The sequence below is a fragment of the Peromyscus leucopus genome, chromosome 1, assembly GCF_004664715.2.
Source record: "Peromyscus leucopus breed LL Stock chromosome 1, UCI_PerLeu_2.1, whole genome shotgun sequence".
In the NCBI taxonomy this organism is placed as follows: Eukaryota; Metazoa; Chordata; class Mammalia; order Rodentia; family Cricetidae; genus Peromyscus; species Peromyscus leucopus.
In genome coordinates, this window is record NC_051063.1 from 119,151,292 (window position 1) to 119,157,291 (window position 6,000).

Genomic DNA, 6,000 nt, shown 5'->3' on the forward strand with positions numbered 1-6,000 from the left:
AATGAGAAACTAAAAATCTAGTTCCAAGAGCAACCTGACTTAGCCATTGTTCAATCTCCCCTGCAACCATATAAAAATGTAAAGAGATTTCTGTTAAGAGATGTGCTCAACTGTGACTGGGATAGTTGCAGGTGTTCCAGAAAGGACCACTGTGACCTTTGTGTAAACTTCACTCCTGCCTTGATACCCCCCTTGAGCTTTCAGGAAAAATGTACCTGTTGATGCAAATTACCCATCTGTGATCACTCTGTACCCAGACCATGATCTTGTGAAACGAAATTGTATGGGAATTGTAATCTTATGTTTTTTTTTTCTTTTTTTTTTCTTTTCTTTTCTTTCTTTTTGACTCTTATTCCCCTCTCCCTGAAATCTTCATTTCCTTAATGAAGACAGCCTCTTTAGAGAGTACTTTTCCCATTGATTAGTGAACGGCACTTACCTCAAGGTTGCCCACGGCGCACGAGTAATGCTGTTGGGGCACCTCTACCCTAGTGAGTCTGGACAGACCCCGTTTTCTCTTTGCCGACCAGTAGTGACCCACCGTGCCTCGAGCCCCACGTTGGGTGCCACTTGACCCGTCCAGCAGGCCAGGTTATTCGAGGGTCTCAAGGATGGACCACCTAGGAATCAATGGGGGGAGAGAGGGAAAGAAGACCAAGCGCGTGAAGAAAGACAGAGTCAGTCTGAGTTGCGTCAAGGTTTCGTTTATTGACTGGGTGTTAGAGCTTATAAACAGGGCTTCAGGTAGGGAGGGGGAGCAGGATGAGTGAGGAGACGACAAAGAAAATTCCTAAGGGAGGGTCAGCAGGAGGTCGCTTTGGTCCCAGGCCCCTGCAGCTAGCTGATTTAGAACAGGCTCCAAGAAGTTTATTAATCCTACATTCCTAGTTTAGACTAAAAGCCTCCTATTTACACGAGGCTTGATAGATCATGGAAGGTTACACAGGTTCAAGACACAGCTGTCCGGAGTCGGTCCCCAACACACACCCCTCCCCCTCCTCCCAGCCCACCCCCCATTCCCACCTCCTCCAGGTCAAGGTCTCCCCCTAGGACCTGGATTGACCTGGTAGACTCGGTCCAGGCAGGTCCAGTCCCCCTCTCCCAGACCGAGCCAAGCGTCCCTGCATAAGTCCCAGGATTCAAACACCAACTCATGCAACGAGCCCAGGACCCGGCACCAACGCACAGCTGCCTCCCAAACAGATCAAGCCAAATGACTGTCTCATCCATTCAGGGGCCTGATCCAGTTGGGGGTCCCTCAGCCTTTGGTTCATAGATCCTGTGCTTCCATTCATTTGGTTATTTGTCCCTGTGCTTTATCCAAACTTGGCTTCAACAATTCTCGCTCATAGAAACCCTCTTCTTTCTCACTAATTAGACTCCCAGTGCTCCACCAGGGGCCCAGCCATGGATGTCTGCATCCAGATTCCTCAGTCCTTGGATGGGGTGTATGGCACAACTATCAGGGTGTCTGGCCATCCCATCACCAGAGTAGGTCAGTTCCTGCCGTCTCTCGACCATTGCCAGCAGTCTTTTGCGGGGGTATCTTTGTGGATCTCCGTGGGCCTCCCTAGCTCTCTGCTTCCTCCACTTCTTATGTGGTCTTCATTTACCATGGTCTCCTATTCCTTGTTCTCCCTCTCTTTTCTTGAACCAGCTAGGATCTCCCACTTTCTTTCCCTCTACACTTGCCCTTCATTGATCCCACGCATGACCAGGCTGTTCATGTAGATCTCATCCATTTCTCCGTGTCTTTTTTGGGGTCCCGTTTTCCAGGTAGCCTCACTGGTGATGTGAGTAGCAGTCCAGTCATCCTTGTTCCACATCTAGCATCTTCCTATGAGTGAGTACATACCATATTTGTCTTTCTGAGTCTGGGTTACCTCACTCAGGATCATTTTTTCTAGATCCATCCATTTGCCTGCAAACTGTATGATGTCATTGTTTTTCTCTGCTGAGTAGTATTCCATTGTGCATATGTGCCACAATTTATTTATCCATTCTTCAGTTGAAGGGCATCTAGGTTGTTTCCAGGTTTTGGCTATTAAAAACAATGCTGATATGAACATAGCTGAGCAAGTGCTCTTGTGGTATGATTGAGCATTTCTTGGGTATATGCCCAGGAGTGGTATAGCTGGATCTTGGGGGAGATTGATTCCCAATTTTCTGAGAAAGTGCCATATTGATTTCCAAAGTGGTTGTACAACCTTGCATTCCCACCAGCAGTGGAGGAGAGTTCCCCTAGTTCCACATCCTCTCCAGCATAAAGTGTCTTCAATGTTTTTGACCTTAGCCACTCTGACAGGTGTAAGGTGGTATCTCATAGTTGTTTTGATTTGCATTTCTCTGGTGATTAGGGATGTTGAGCAATTCCTTAAATGTCTTTCAGCCATTTGGGTTTCCTCTGTTGAGAATTCTCTGTTTAGTTCTAAAGCCCATTTCTCAACTGGACTGTTGGTCATTTTGATGTCTAATTTCTTGAGTTCCTTATATATTCTGGATATCAGTCCTCTGTCACATGTGGGGTTGGTGAAGATCTTCTCCCATTCTGTAGGCTGTCGCTTTGCCTTGTTGACCATATCCTTTGCTCTACAAAAGCTTCTCAGTTTCAAGAGGTCCCATTGATTGATTGTTTGTCTCAGTGTTTGCAATACTAGTGTTATATTTAGGAAGTGATCTCCTATGCCAATGCGTTCAAGACTACTTCCTACTTTCTCTTCTAGCAGGATCAGAGTAGCTGGATTTATGTTGAGGTCTTAAGTTTTGTGCACGGTGACAGACATGGATCTATTTGCAGCCTTCTACACGTTGATATCCAGTTATGCCAGCACCATTTGTTGAGGATGCTTTCTTTTTTCCATTGTACACTTTTGGGTTCTTTGTCAAAAATTATATGTCCATAGGTGTGTGGGTTAATATCAGGGTCTTCAATTCAATTCCATTGGTCCACATGTCAGTTTTTATGCCAATACCAAGCTGTTTTTATTACTGTAGCTCTATAGAAGAGCTTGAAGTCAGGGATTGTGATGCCTCCAGAAGTTGTTTTATTGTACAGGATTCTTTTGGCTATCCTGGGTTTTTTGTTTTTCCATATGAAGTTGAGTATTATTCTTTCCAGGTCTGTGAAGAATTGTGTTGGTATTTTGATGGGGATTGCATTGAATCTGTAAATTGCTTTTGGTAAGATTGCCATTTTTACTATGTTAACTCTGCCTATCCATGAGCATGGGAGATCTTTCCATTTTCTGACATCTTCTTCAATTTCTTTTTTCAGGGACTTAAAGTTCTTGTCATATAGGTCCTTCACTTGCTTGGTTAGTGTTACCCCAAGGTATTTTATGTCATTTGTGGCTATGGTAAAGGGTGATGTATCTCTAAATGCCTTCTCAGCTTCTTTGTCCATTGTATATAGGAGGGCTACTGATTTTTTTTGAGTTGATCTTGTATCCTGCTATGTTGCTGAAGGTGTTTATAAGCTTTATCAATTCCTGTGTGGAATCTTTGGGGTCACTCAAGTATACTATCATGTCATCTGCAAATAGGGAAAGCTTGACTTCTTCCTTTCCAATTTGTATCCCCTTAATCTCCTTATGTTGTCTTATTGCTCTGGCTAGAACTTCAAGTACTATATTGAATAAGTATGGGGAGAGTGGACAGCCTTGCCTTGTTCCTGATTTTAGTGGAATTGCTTTGAGTTTCTCTCCATTTAATTTGATGTTGGCTGTTGGCTTGCTGTAAATTGCCTTTTTTATGTTTAGGTATGTTCCCTATATTCCTGATCGCTCCAAAACTTTTATCATGACGGGGTGTTGGATTTTGTCAAATGCCTTTTCTGCATCTAGTGAGATGATCATGTGGTTTTTTTTCTTTGAGTTTGTTTATATGGTGTATTACATTGATGGACTTTCATATGTTGAACCACCCTTGCATCCCTGGGATGAAGCCTACTTGTTCATGGTGGATAATTGTTCTGATGTGTTCTTGGAGTCTGTTTGCCAGTATTTCTGTTGAATAAAATAAGTCCTCATAGTTCAGCTTTTGTTCCACAATTCAGTGAGAAACTTAGAAGCCTGTTCTCTATCATTAGGTCACTGATAGGAAAAATTAGTCAAATGAAGTGTCTCTGCAGAGAGATTGCAAGTTGGACTTCCACAGATTATACTCAAGGATGGATTTACAGAATGTTTGATTTTGCTGAATCAAAGTCTTTTGGGGGCACATAAGTGACCTAAATTGCCCTGGGCTTCCCCTGCTTGGACCAGTTGATAATGCACAGACTGACATGTGGCTATATTTCCTGAGCAATTAACATTTTAAATATGCTTTTTACCTCAGTTTATAGTACAAGATTTTAGTCTCAGTTTACAAATTGTTTATGTTTAAGTCCTGGACTTTATGTACATAGCAGACAATTAATGAGTTAATTTAAACTAGTCTAAAGGGAATCAGCTTAAGTCTAGTTACTGTGGGAGAAGTTTCACAGACTGCCAGAGTTTCAGGGAGATGGCCTGGCCTCTAAGCCTTGAACATAAAGCTACAAGGTTCCCTTCTTGTGTTCTGAGGCTACATATAGGACAGAAAATGTGTTTTTGGATATGAGATGGTTTTCTATGCCAGCCAGCCTTTGGGGTAAGTGCTGATGTGAATCAGTACAGTTGGCTTCCCCCTTTCTTTACACAGGATTCCATGGTTACTAAGAGAAAGTTTGCCCTTGCATATTGGCTAATTAGAAACTGCTTCCAATGTTGGCTGTGCCCTGGGCCAGGAGAAATTGGCACTTTTTGCATTTTTCTGATCATAAAATGTTATCCTATAGTATTAGTTACACTTAAGAAATGTAGAAGAGACCGGCCCCCAGCTCCCATCCTGCCCCTGACTTCCCTTCTGGACTAGAGGTGAATATCTGGGCCCAACCTGGACCCCATCCCTGGGCACCAGCCACTCCAGGAAGACCTGCCCAACTTGGCCCCAGGTTCTGGCCACCGGGCAGTTCCCCTTCTAGCCCCACTGGAAGGGATCCCCTTATCCAAGCCCCCCCGGCAGCCCCTGCAATCTCCGCGCCCTGCCCCATGCCCATCTGCCTGAGACCCCAGCCACTTCCTGAGACTTAGACACCGGCCCTCAGCTCCCATCCTGCCCCCGACTTCCCTTCTGGACCAAAGGTGAGTATCTGGGCCCAACCCGGACCCCATCCCTGGGCACCAGCCATTCCGGGAAGACCTGCTCAACTTGGCCCCAGGTTCTGGCCACCGGGCAGGTCCCCTTCTAGCCCCACCAGGAGGGATCCCCTTTTCCAACCCCCAGCAGCCCCTGCAATCTCTGCACCCTGCCCCATGCCCAACTGCCTGAGACCCCAGTCACTTCCTGAGACTTAGAGACCAGCCTCCAGCTCCCATCCTGCCCCCGACTTCCCTCCTGGACCAGAAGTGAGTATCCGGGCCCAACCTGGACCCCATCCCTGGGCACCAGCCACTCTGGGAAGACCTGGCCAACGTGGACCCAAGTCCTGGCCACCGGGCAGGTCCGCTTCTAGCCCCACCGCCAGGGATCCCCTTTTCCAAGCCCCCCAGCAGCCCCTACAATCTCTGCACCCTGCCCCACGCCCATCTGCCCGAGACCCCAGCCACTTCCTGAGACTTAGAGACTGGCCCCCAGCTCAAATCCTGCTCCCAACTTCCCTTTTGGACCAGAGACTTCTGGTCCAGATAGGAGCTTCCATCCTGCCCGGGAGTTCCCATTTGGACAAGAGAACTCCCTTTTGGACAAGGGAGAGACTTCCTGAATCTGTCAGCTCTTTCTGAAACAAGTACACTGATAAGACCAAGATGGAACCACAAGGAGATGGGCAGACGTCAAGGCAGAAGTACATACAACAAAATGAAGAGCAATACAGCATCACCAGAACCTAGCCTGCCTCCAACATCTAGACCTGAATAACAAAAATTGGAAGAAACAGAAGAAAGTCACCTTATGAGTAACATCATGAAGAAGGTAGAGGCT